The sequence below is a fragment of the Chelmon rostratus genome, chromosome 10, assembly GCF_017976325.1.
Source record: "Chelmon rostratus isolate fCheRos1 chromosome 10, fCheRos1.pri, whole genome shotgun sequence".
In the NCBI taxonomy this organism is placed as follows: Eukaryota; Metazoa; Chordata; class Actinopteri; order Chaetodontiformes; family Chaetodontidae; genus Chelmon; species Chelmon rostratus.
The window spans coordinates 11,863,512-11,877,472 of NC_055667.1; the positions used below are offsets into that span (position 1 = coordinate 11,863,512).

General features: G+C 42.5%; 1 protein-coding gene across 1 annotated transcript in view; it reads left to right on the forward strand.

Annotated features, from left to right (window-relative positions):
* kazna (kazrin, periplakin interacting protein a) overlaps nucleotides 1–13,961 on the forward strand; it is a 102,171-nt gene that overhangs the window by 43,640 nt on the left and 44,570 nt on the right. The gene's annotated exons all lie outside the window — the stretch shown is intronic.

Genomic DNA, 13,961 nt, shown 5'->3' on the forward strand with positions numbered 1-13,961 from the left:
TATTTATAGACCTCACGTATAGTGAGATGTGATTCTAGGGTATTACAGTGATCCCTCGCTATAACGCGGTTTACTTTTCACGGTTTCGCTACTTCACAGATTTGCATCGTACATTGTGTTCTGCATTCTGATTGGCTAAAAAGTCACTCCGCTTCTTCTCTACCTGTGCGTCAATAACGTTGCAGTTTAATATGTACACGTACGCAAAACAGCTTGCCAAATTTGCATTAGGTGTTTAGTAGGTGCATTAGTCAGGATGCAGCAGCTCAGTCTGAAGAGCAGTGAAATACACCTGAGTCACTATTTGTCCTACTGTACTTTGTATTTTTTTCATAATCATTTTTAATTTTCTCCCGTTTAATCCAGTTGCTCGGGTCGCGGGGGGCGGGGCTAATCTCCGCAATTTGAATCCTTCTGTTCACATCGATGATTAAAATTATTATTTGACAGTGCAGTACAGAAGTTATTTCTTAAAAAAACGTTTCTAAAGTACTTTTATTTGTGAAACAAATGCTTGAGCCTGTAAAATGGTTTGTTCTTTCTTTTCAATGTATAATAGAGTATTTAATTGTATAATAATTGTAAAAAAAAAAATAAAGGTTTCTACTTCACGGATTTTGCCTATCACGGGTTCTTTTTGGAACGTAACCCCCGCGAAAAACAAGGGTATACTGTATTCATGAACCGTACATGTAAAAATCAGTGTTCAGCTTATTCATCCGGTCACCTTGAGTGCCTCGTTTGTTGTGGTTTACCGTTCAGTTTGCCTTTAACAGACCACAACAATTACGATAACAATCTAAACCACTTTGCAGTTTTTTTTACACATGCAGTACGCTATGAGAAATTTACAGCATGGCTACCGAGAGACCGCAAATCTGTTCCACTTTCCATATCTCATGTCCTCCAGAACTCCGAGGGAATACCGCTATCATCATTTGGTATTCATGATGCAGGATTTTCCCCGGTCGATGACTGAAGTGCTGAGTCGTGGAAAGATTTTGCCCGATGTGTAACATGCCTCAGAGCCCACCAAAGTTTATGTCTGACAGTAGCTTGGCCTTGAAGTCGGGGTAAGTGATGCTTTACTGGCAATTTGTTTTGCAGTCTGAGATACTGAATAAGTAGTGTAGCGCCGGGCACCGTCATGCTCCGTGGGCTTCATGGTACTTTGGTAACCTGTTTGATTTGTTGTATCTGCACAGCTTTGCTCCCTCTGGAGGAAGAGTGTGCCTCCTTCGTTCTCAAACCAATTTCATGTGCATCTTGGCACACAGTCCATCTATGTACCCGAGATAACTTTCTTTCTTGTCGGTGCTGTGCAATGCGGAGCGTTATAATACTGGAATTTGATTGTGTAAACACTTAGAAGTTGCTGCATGTTTGCCATTGTTTGTAGAAAAGAAGCTTGAGGCAAAAATTAACTCAGATCTTATTGAAGAAAAAGAGTAAAACTATCTTTATTTATTTTTTGAATTAAAACCAACAAAAGAGCCAAGTCCAGTTAATCCTTTTAAGCAGGCCATTGCTGTGGTTCCGCCTTGCTGCTGTGTTTATGCAGTGTGACACACTTTCTCTAATTGATTTTGTCCGTGCAGAGTGAGTGGAGCACTGACAAACATCTGTGATAATCTTTACATTGCTACACTCCCATCGAGCTTTCCCACTCAGTTCTAAGACTTGAAAGTGGTTCTAAACTTGTCGTAGCACTCAGGCACATGGGGCAGCCGAGACTTTTCTTAGACAACCGCTCTCTCCTCCGAGAGCTCTGGTACAGATAAGAGACGAGCACATGTTAATTACATTTTAGGGTTTCTGTCATTTTCAGCTTTTCAGAAGCAGACAAGCGTGTGTAAACATTTTGTTAGCTTTGGCCCATTTCGAGCTGTTGAAACCGACGCAGCCATGTCCCTCTCATTAAGCCCATCACTCATCGCTGCATAATACAACATGCAGCATAAGCACAGAATCATCGCTGTTGTGCAGCGTGCTTTCTCAGGAGAACAGAACAGTATGAATAATTTAGAATAACACCTCAAAATACACACTCATCAAAGTAAAACCATCATGAAAGCATATGCAGTCCACACACACACACATGTCTTTCCTTACATACTCCCCTCTGGCTTTGCTCTCTCTATCTCCTTTTCATCCCCTTCTTGTCAGTTTTCACATGTTGTCTTATAATTGGGAACATTTGCTGGCGCTTCCGGGCAAAGCTGTGGTTCAACTATCACACAACGCATGTGCCACACACGCACATCAGCGCAGACACACACATACGCCTGATAATCCATGAATGGACAGACTCCCTTGTTGCCTTCAACAGCCTTAATTGGGATGAAAGATCCAATTCATGGGCGCACACCGCTGTTCTGCATATTGACGAAATGCATTGCTCACAGCAAGGATGAATTCACCCAGAATCCCTCTTGGTCTTTTCTCATTCGGAGCCAAGCCTTGTTCTTGTTCAGGCTGTTTGATGCCTCAGTTTCTGATTGTAGCTTTATGCCTTTTTTTCTGGTGCAGGACCATGAGCACATAGCTATTATCAAACTGAATGAGTTCACAAAAACAATAAACCCTACCAGCTCCAGGGACACTGCTCTGTGACGTCTGACCTGTGAGCATTGAGGATCAGCACTGCACCAGGCCTGAGGATGACACTAATAACCGAAATATCTTTATGCACTGCTCAAACATTATGAAGATTAAACACAAATAATACTACAGGAAAAGAGCTACATTCAGACAACAATAACCCCCTTTGACTAACAACCAAATTAATGGTTTGGCTGAACAGAAGTGCATGATTTCCAAGTGTGCATAAATGTAGAATCATCAATCATACAAATGCAGTGGTTAGCCCGGTTTAAAACTCCCAGATGGGCAATACCAGTTGAATGTCGAGCTACATGCTTTGCCTGGACGAGTGCAGACTCCCCACTTTGAGAGAAATTACACAGCAGGCGGTTTAATGTCTTCAATATGGCATCATATCCTCCTGCCAAGGAGTCAGCCACATCAGTGGGGAGAAGAAGACATCACCAGCCCAGTTTTCCTGTGAGTTCCCCAGTTTTCACTGCCCTCTCCTGGTGTTCGTCACCTACAGTCCAGTCCGGGACTGAGGACTAAAACGCATTTGCACAGCTGTTGTGTTCGCTCTTGCTGGTGAACATGTAAACCAACATGAAGCAGAAAGAGTGCAAAGAAGTAAGCGTCACATCTGAGGAAACAGTTTCCTTCTAAAATGACCACAGCAGAATTTCATTGTGGGGCAGAATAATTCTTGATTCTGTGGTCGAGTACTGTAGATTTAATACTTCGTACATAAATCTGACTGAAATTAATTTTCTGGACTAGTCTAAATAAATTAAATCTTTGAATTTTAGTCATTTCGATTAGACAGAATGCCAGCATCGTGCAAACTAGGGTTAGGTATGGAGAACAGGTTTTGAAACGGAACAGTTTTGGATTTAAGAACTGTGAATTTGTTGCTTTTTGATGTCACTTAACAATTTCTGAAAGTTCTGACCTACTTTGCTTCCATTTACATCGCCCAAAATGTATTTCTACAGACACAGTGCAGAGATTAGGGCCAGTTAATGGACACTGTGTTGCTTGATGTAGAAGAACATGCGGAAACACAGATGTGGTTGTCAGTAGCAACAATGTCACAAACCGCCGAGGATTCTGCAGCGTCCACAAGCTCCGCATTGGTTCATATTTTCCACAGAGCGCCGTCCCTCTGCAGATAACTGCATCATGAACAAAAGCCACACACGTTACAGAATCCATCAATTTGCCAGCTCCTCTGTTCTTGTAGTGCTCACATATTGGGTCGGTGTTGTTATTGTGCTTGGATGGAAGTTAACGGTCATCACTCGATATTGGCCTCTGCTGCTCTTCTCATTCCCCAAAAACTGCCTGAGACAGAGGGAGTGTTAAAGGTTGGAGATAAACAGAGTGAAACACAGTTTGTGTGTGTGTTTGTGTGTTAGAGAGGCAAAGGAAGAAGAAAATACAGAAGGGAAATGGCCTCCTAAAAGCCTCCGTGGTTCAGTGTGCTCCAAATGTTCCCATTATGCTATCTCACTTTAAACATTTTAAAAAGACCAATGCAGAGAGCAAGTGAGGGGAAGAGAGACAAGAGAGGGAACAGACATGGAGACAAAGCGAGAGTGAGGGGGATAAAAATGGATGAGAGAGGAGGAGGAAGTCGGAAAAGGCTGAATGTGCAGAGGTTGAGAGGGAGCAGAGACAGGCAGCTGAGATGTGGAGGCAGGAGCAGGGCTTCTTTGGAGAGGAGGAGGCTGTGAGAGAAATGATCGACAGTCAGTGGATGAAAGAGAAAGTGAGGAAACAGAGATGGGTATTTTGTCAGGTGTTAGTGAGTTTGAGAGTGAAGGGAGAAGGTGGAACGAAGAAGAGCCTCGGCTGATAGTCTCTCAACAGAGAGGAATAGAAGAGTTGTTACTGCCTGGGATGAGTTGGAGAGGAGTGGGTGCTTTATATCGTAATGGGAAGTGTGTGTGTGTGTACTTGTACGTCTACTTTCTGAGAACCAATTTGAGCTTTAGACTTTGGGAGTGAGCTGACTTTTGGGAAGTGAGTACATTTTGGCAGGTCCTCACTTTCAGATAGACCTTCAAAAGGCTGTTTGAAGGTTCAGACTTGGTTTTAATGGTTAGGTTAGAATTAGGTTTAGGCTAGGGTTAAAGTTCAGGATTAAGTTGTGATGGTTAAAGTTAGGGTAAGATGAGAAGGGTCCTTTAAAGGTACGTGTGTGTGTGTGTGTGTGTGTGTGTGTGTGTGTGTGATTCCCAAAAAGTTGGGATGCCGTTTAAAACATAAATAAAACAAAATGTGATAATTTGCTAATTATCTTTGACATACACTCAATTGGAAGCAGTCCAAAGACAATATGTTTAAGCAGCATTCTGATACTCTGTATCGAGTAGCAGAATATGTGTCTTTGCTATGCTTGTATCAATGCATCTCACGCATATATGGACACACTGTCTGTATCCTGTAAATTCTTAAATTAAAGGACACTCATGTTGTTCTCAACCCGGTTCTTCTCTGACTTCCTCTTTTTTTTCAATAAGTACTCTTCTCACAAACACATTCCAATCAGCTGTGCTGTGACATGATGTCATTCAGTGCTAAGCCTCAGTGAAACCCAACACCTCCTCCAGACTTTTCACAGTTTAAGGGAAAAAGAAATCCGAAAAAGAGGAAGGATGATGCTGTTTGAGCCGCTCGAAGGCTTTGAATGTGAAACAGCAGAAAGTGCTGGATTCGACTGACGATCGCGGTAAAATGGAATCAATCGGAAATGATTGATAGATGATGGAGTATGTCTGATAAAAAAGAAATTCAGATGCTGGGCTTGTGTTGTTGTGCTGATGTTGACCAAGACAGCAGGTAAATATCTTTGAAAACACTTATTGAAATATGCTGAAATACAGAAATAATGGCCATTGATATGCACTTTTTGCAAATAAATCTTCATATCTTGTCTTCATTTCCTGCCATGTCTCCCTCTTAACCTTCCTCCTACTTGGTCATTAGTCCCTGTGTCTCTCTGCGGTCCTCTCATTTTCTCCCTCTCCCCCTCCTCCCTCATCTCTCACGCTCACACTTGACATATCTGCTCGAGTTTAATCTCTTTCTCCCGCTCCTGTCCTTCTGTCTGTCCGCTTGCGTTTGCTGGCGTGCTAAGCCTCAGAGCAGATTCCCTGCTGCCCTTCTCCACGGGCCACGCTCTTCATCATACGCAAGCAGAGGCTGGCGTAGGACCACGTTTTGTGACATAGTGGCATTAATAACGGCTGGCTGGGGATTCGAGGACGGACGCTTGTATAAGAGAAATGATGTGACCTTCAATTCAATTGCACGTGCAAATCTTTGTGTGTCGACGTCGCAAAATGAGCCACAAAAAGCTCCCGATCAGCTGCAGTTCCTCCTGTATTCCTTTGTTTGGCCTCAGCATGGAATGAGGTCAGATTGATTTCATTTATTGAAGTGTTTGCTGCCAAACACACCTACAGTAGCTTTCTTTGGTGTAAATAAGCAGAAATCCTTCACTTTCACAATCGCTTTTGTAAAACAAACTTAACCAGCAGGAGCGGTGAAATTCTGCACTCTCTGTGCTGAAGCTGCCTATTAAAGTCGATTCCTGTGTTCTGCTAAGTTGGAGCATGTGGCGCTGACATTGGACACAATGTTCCAGCCATGTTTCAGTTTTGTGAATTGCTGCCATGCTTCAAAGCCCCACCTCGCTGTCTGGACCGCCTTGACAATGAGCAGAGATGTGCACGCCTGTCTTCCCTGTAGAATAATATGCTTATGCTTATCAACCGAGGATTTAGTATTTCGAGTCATCCCGGTAGTCGTCATGGATGATTTCCTTGGAAGGAAAACAATCAACAATCTTTAATCATGCGGACATCATATGTAAGCAAAGATCTTTGATCTTAGAATTTGTAATCATCCAATAGATTATATAGCTCTAACAGAAATCTTCATTCTAGCGTTTCCATTTCATATGATATATTTATGCATGCAGCCAAAACATGATGAGGCCATCGAAGGATATGTGGAGAAATATGCCAGTTAGCTGTGAAGATAGAGGATTGACTGTCAATCAAATTCTGAGTAAAGTGATGCACTATGGGTATAAGCCCGCCTGTGCACCTTTATCTGTGTGCATTTATTTTGACTTTATTATGAGTAATGTTTTCACCTATTCTGTCTGGCTTTAGCTGTTTTAGAGCTTTGGATGCACGTTAGCTGTTGAGCAGCATTTAAAAAAACATATAAATTTATGTTAATGCACGCTGCCCCATGTGAGTAAAGACCAGACCAGACTTGAAGTAGAAATAAGACAAGACCAATATGCCGACATTAAATCCTCTTCAGCATGAGGAAGACTTGTCCATCAAGGTCGATGATCCTATGATGTAGGAGGCCAACGTCCAGCCCCAGTGGACATCCACATCTTTTAAGTCTTAATCAAGACGAACACCTTCTATTTCAGCTGGACTTGATCATGTCAGGGCTTTGAGCAAACAGTAGCTCATAACACATTAATGATGTTGTTCTTTTTGTCTGAACCTTTGCTGTCAGACCTGCCTCCCAATGCAGGAGACTCGTTTAGAAACCCATTAACGTTACAAAAGTAGAATATAAAATATCCACCCCAAACGCTTTGGTATTTAAGTGGCTTTTCAGATGAAATGTTATGAAATGCTAGTAGATTATCTTATTATACAGTATTACACTTAGCAGCACTAAAAGATAAGCTGCAAACAATGCACATAAAAGCGTTGTTAAATGTGCTTTGCCAAGGCGAGGGGATATGAAAGAATAGCAGTGTCCTTTGGAGAATACTACACTTGAATAATTTTGCGCTGCCTTTGAGTCATAATTGCTGTTAAAAGCTGCTCATGAAACACATTTGGTATAGATGCTATTTATTAAATTGATTCTGAACAAATTGAGGGGTGTTGCAGAGGATTTATTTTCAATTTTACCTTCTAGGTTTTTTGCATAATTGCAGTGGGATAATTATTCAAATGTCTTCATATTCATTCTTGAGGCAAATTTTCGAATTAGTTTATTAAGTATCCACAGTTTCTCTGTTTTCTATTATAACGCGGTTGGTTAAAGTAATGTGGTGTAATGCCAAGTCCCAGGGTGCATTTTGCTAATATTGTAAGACTATGCTCTGTAAGAACATCATTAATGCAGTATTATGGTTTGGCTAAATTAATATTGTAGATTTAAGGGAATAGTTTTGGGAAATATGCTTCATTGTGTTAACGGACAGATATGAAGACTGTATCAACCTTCTCTTCTAAGTCTCGGCAATAAAGCGAGAAAGCATATTTCCTAAAATGTTGAATTATTCCTTTAAAACATTTTAGTAGCGTGCTTTTCTCGTCATCATCCCGAAAACGTGACTTTCGAGTTCCCAACAACAAGCTGTTCTGTGATAATGTTTGATCTGTGAAATTGACAAACTGCGTAAAGTAGGCCTGCTGCTTTCTTTGATTCATCCCCATGACAACTCCACAGCATCTTAGTGCACTGTTGACCCTCACACACGAAGACTGGCAGGTCAATTAACAACAGCTGTCTCAGCTTTTACCGTAAAGAGTTACATGTCATCAACTTATAATATCTCATTATCTCTGTGTACACAAAGTAAACGTCCTTACAGCTGCAGCAGGCTGTTGAAGGGCGCCAGTAAAGATGAGAACATACTGGAGGTGGTGCAATTCGGCTATTATTTAAAAGCTATCAAATGAGATCAAAATGCAGCATGGCGACACGCAGTTTTTCATCAACATTCAGTTTCCTGACAGGAGCCATCACGCCGCTCTCCATCTCCCAGAGTGACAAATCTGGTGCTGAAGTGGCCGTGCTCAGGCCATCTTAAGGCTGCAGTGCTTGTGGGCACCTGTCTCTGGTCTGTCATAGAGCTCAGCAAATGGGCCATTTCTCTTTCACTCCGCACACAGTGGTGATGTGTTCATTCCTCTGATGGCCACTGTAAAAATGTCATTCACGAGCTAACAAAAGGCCGCTTCTCCTCGGCTTGGTCTCTCAGGAAGCAGCTCATTTTCTCTCAAGTTCTCCTTACACCAACTAATAACATCCCCAGCCTACACACTTCCTTTGATCGGCCCGCCTAGTCCATTCAGCAGCCTTTCATTACAATATGAATTGACAGCGAGTTGTCTCGAGATCGGAGATGGTTAACGCGGGCGGCTGAACGTTAAGCGCCAGCTCCTCACAATCGCGCCCTTGGTCCATTAGCTCCATTTGTCTGTGGGATATTAATAGGGCGCCTTGAATTGGGGTCTTGAGGCAGGTGATGCGGGGGGCGCCTGTCCTGGCCGGTGGTGATTAATGCATGAATACGCAAGCTTTATCACAAGTCGGTCAGCCTCGGGACCGGAGAATGTCCGCGCAATTAAAGGCGGGTGGCAGACATAAGAAAAGAGAGGCAGCGCCTATCTGCCGATTGCAGACCGAGCCGTGGAACATGGGCGGCTCTGTGAAGGTTCCAGCAACAGCGTCTATTCATTCCTTAATCACCTCCACTACTCATTAGGGCCTTCTTTTGTTCCATCCGTCGTCTTCCCCTGCTCTGTGCCAGCAGATAAAATATGGCAGGCTCAGACGAGAGAAGAGCTCGGGGAACCCCATTAAATGGTGACAGAGAAAGGACAGAAAATGAAGAGGGGAGACGGGAGAGGTGATGTTGGAGCGGTGGAGTCAGTCAGCTAAGGAAGAAGAGAGGACTCGAGGGAGAGGGGTGGTGACAGGAGTGTGAGACGCGGCGAGAGCAGTCTGACCGTGAAGGCTGGTAATTCCTCGCCATCTTCCCTTTAGGACTGTTGGAACACTCAACTAGAAGAGCATGTGGGAAGTTTTATTCCATAACCGTATAGAGTTTAGCTCATTACAGCTGTGACCACTTGAATTACGTCGACAATAATCTCCACAAACCTGTGAACTTGAACACTGTGTGAATGTAGAATACCTTCTTTGAGTGCAGTAACTGGATGTAAATCGGAGGTTTTATTCAATCAATCTGCTTATTAATAGAGCATGGGAGCCCTCTTCCTGCTATGTAAAGGTGCCAAGGTCTTCCATGAGATAAAGTCTGCTATCATTATGCCTGGTTAATGTGTTCCATTGAGAGAAAAGTTGCCCTGAGTTCTTGGATCTGTCAGAGCCTCGCAGAGAGAAAAAGAGAAGAGGGGTGTTTGTGTTAACAGCTGAGAGCCATAAGTAGATCTGAAATAATGGCCAGACCGCGTTCATGGGCCGATAACAGAGAAATACACCGCTGCTGTCAGTTCATGCTGCAGACATGAACACATGGGCCTATATGTAAATATGGTCATACTTCACAGCTCAAATGGAAATAAAATGAATCCACAGTTACTGATAATATGCATTTGGAAATAGAAATATCAAATGAGACCTATTTTCAGTGGCACTCACAGCAACAGCAGCGACAACAACAATCAAACTAATGCGTCAAACTAGTGCCTGAATATTTCCCTCAGCTTAACAGATTATCTCTTGATCGACTGCTAAATATTTGGATCCCCACAAGCAAACGTCTGAGTTCTGTTAAAAAACAAAACCAAAAAAAAAAAAAGCAGTTTGAACTAAATTTTCCTTCCCACTCTGCGAGGCAAAGCAGGCTCGGCTGTCTCTTTTTTGAGGGAATAGTTTATTTTGGGAGCTGCATCCCTCTCTGACAGGGATTTTGTGTTTCATCCCCGCTGAGAAGAGGAACAACAGGGGGCTCTTGTTGACAAAGGCTGAGTCCTCCATTTAAGTTTTACTGCAGCATCGGAAAGGTTAGCATCAGACTCTCTCAGGAATGAACAGCGAGGCGGGGTCACTGAAGACACACTTCTGTTGTCTCTGTCGTTCAAAGGAGATTAGAACCGTTTTCATGGACGGAGAAAACACACATCGGTTTTCTCTGTCCAGGCAGAAAAGCACTCAACAACCCTGCATCATCAAAGCATAACAGGCTGGAGTAAATAAAAGGGTTTAAAGTAGGAGTGTGACTTCAGTATCAATTAATCTGTTTATTATTTTTAATTAACTGATGAATTGTCTGAAAAACGTTGAGACTATTGCTCACAGTGCAGTGTGACATCTTTGCATTGCTTGTCTTTGTCCAGCCAACACCTCAAAACCCAAAGAGAGGCAATTGTATGATAGTACAGTGATAATATTCAATCATAATACTCACAGTTCAGCAATATAAAAGAAAACTGCACCACACAAACTGTTTTGTCAATTGAGTGAGTCTTTTATCACATTTTATCACTAATTTGCAGAACATAAACATGATCTAGATCCCTTAGATTTGTTTTTGAAAGAACTGATACCAGGTGAGACGGACAAGGCTGCAGCAGAGCTTCAGACTCTCCCTCGCAGCGTCAAGTAGGCTCGAGAGTCAGATTGTCTCTTTATGAAAGTTGAATGTAAGTGAATCTCTCCGTAAGTGGTTAACACTCCGGGAGGGAGCTGTTTTAAGTCTGACAGTTCTTTCAAAGCGAGTAGATCCTGTTTGGCAAGGACACAGTGATTTGGATAATTACATCATTACAAAGCCACATGGTGTACAACAGTTGTTTTAGTCTCTGGGCCAAATGATTATTTATTTCATCACAGTGGAATTACCTTTTCCCTCAGTTCTGTGCTCGGCTGGTTAGACCGCCTGTTATTGATAAAGTATATTGAGGCAGTTTGATGGTGAGGAAAATGGAGCCGAGCCATACATTCTCATCAGCGTTTTAAAAAAGGGGGACAATAAAAAAAAAAGTCTCTGCTGCAGTGCAGTTCATTGCTTTCTCGTCAAAGCTATAGATCTGGCGAGATTTTTACAACCCGAGCCTTTCACTGCAATTGTGTGCGCATAAACCCTTACACAGAAATCAGTAACAAATGCAGCGTTAATGTGAGGAAGCAGTCAAGACAGAGCCGATTATACCCCACAAGCTGTCTGTTTTCCTTGTGGCTTAAAAGAGGGGTGTCGGATCGCTTTAATTTGACGTTATTTACTCTGATTAAGTCAGTCTGATCAGCAACTCCACTTAAATGTGTGAAAAGATGCACCAATCCAAACTATCCAAACTTCCCTTCTTTTGATTCCAATCTATAATGTATGCGCTGTTTTACCTCTGCAGACGCTTATTCTCTCGTTTTATGCCACGGAAAAAGAAGGCTGTGGCAGACAGTCACCCTCGTGGTGACATGATAGGTGAGCTTGTGTCTTTGTCAGATAATATTCCTTCTGGCGTGTGAGGAAATGAGAGGAGATAGAAGCAGCGAGAGGAAATGATGCTCTTATCTCAAATCCTTAATAGATCACCCCAAACATGATTTATTCGACATGCGTAAGTAAAGGTTTGCAGAAAGCTTCACTCTCATTCAAGGTGCAGCGGAGCAGGTATTCAGGGAGCCAGAGCAACAAGAGAGATTATGTTTTTGATTGTTTCTACTCCTCTTATGTATCTCATCCAGTCTTTTTCTCCCAGCTGCTGCCTTTCTATCTACTCTGCTTGTCACTCTCACTGTAGAGCATCTAAGATAAAGACTAAAAGATCAATATGAGGCACTTGGACCTTATCAGACCCAAATATTCAGTGTGTTGAAAAGGACATTGATTCGGAGGCATGGACAGTGACCCAGAAAACATTTGAGAATACAGTAACCTGCTTGATAACTCAATGTAGCCATTTTCATTGCTGTGCCCTTGCACATACACGCAAATGCACACCACTGCACACATCACTACTAAGGTCTGAAAGCTGAAGCAAATATAAGAACAGCAGCCTGACCATTCCCTCTCCTTACCTCGAACATCCAATTTGTCTACCCGGGAATAGAAATCATTAAAAAATGTTTGCAGCCAAGCAAGTGATAATGGTTTGTTGCTTCTTGTATCTCAAAGCTGCAAGATGTCAGTGAATTGAACAGCCGATAATACAAAGTACAGCTGCAGCATAGAATGAACATCCATCTCTATATAACTGTGACTCAGTAAATGGGCCATATGTATCCAAGTTGTCATTTGGATTGTTTTTTCCGTTTGGTATGATCATTAGTGGGAAATCTCCTTCGCAGTAAAGAATGCGAAATTGTTTTTTTTCAACCAGCCATCATCTTCATATTGAGCAATGATTGCTTACAGATGAGTTATCCTATCAGATGTAACATCACATTGATGAGGATGATGCGAAAATGTTGAAATATGTGTGCAATTTTCGTTTATTTTAGGTTTAATAGGTCACTTTCATTTCGAATTCTGATGCAACAGCGTGGCATTCTGCAAGGAAGCTTCGAGACTTAAAGACTTAAGAGTGAAAGCCAGAATTTAGTGAGTCAGGACAATGCAGAGTTTAATAATAACTCAAGTTGTCTGCTGTCATTTGAAAGTTTTTCACCTAATATTTTAGCTTCAACCTTACTTTATTGCATATACAGTAAATAAAATGTCAAGTCACACTCGAGCTCTCCTCCGTATCAGCTCTTCCTCTCCAGCCCCACGAGGCAACCATTATAGTTTGCTTGTCCCTTTGCATTTACTCCACCAGACTCTTCCCCTCTCTCCCTTGGTAAGTTTCTAAATGTTGGCGAGAGCCTGTCAAGGGCACGATGCAGGGAAGATAAAACATTTTCATGAGGCTACTGGGCAGCAGCGGCTTGAAGCTGGCAGATAAGTATGCGCTGTGAATTTTTACATTATTCAAAGAAGTGACAGCTCTTGGTGCCAAAGGCTGCACCGTGGGCAGGTTTGAAAAATTATACATTTGCAAGGCGTTGGGTGGTTTTAAAAAACAGCCCTCATGCACTATTACCAATCACTTTAGGTGGGGATAGGCAGCTAGGTCGTTATTTGTAGCCCTGTACAGTCCAGTGTGATGACTAATCTCGCTGTAATGACAGCACACACACACACACCCAGACCTCGAGCTCTTCACCCAGACACATCTGTGCTCAATTAGTCTAAATAATTCAACCAGGGACAGCAACTTAGTAGGTGGGTGGTGGACTGATGGCAGAAGGAGCAGGAAGAGGAGGAGGATGAGGAGGCCGGAAAGGAGCAGAGGTTGAAGAGTGATGTGGAAGAGATGCAGTTCGCTGAAATGTGAATTTCACTGTGTGTGTGTGTGTGTGTGTGTGAGCGAAGCAGAATCTTAAATCCCATAGAAATGTTTCATTTTTCACCAACCAAAGACTACGTTTCTTCAAAAAAGCAACAGCAACACTTGAGGTGACCTTTTGCGAGTTTTACTGTGGAATCAAACTCTCCACACATCTGCGTGCTGAACTGGGAGGACGGCAGACGTGGATGTTGAAGTGACTAAAGTCATTTTAGCAAACACTTTCATGCGAGCTGACCCGGAGCGATG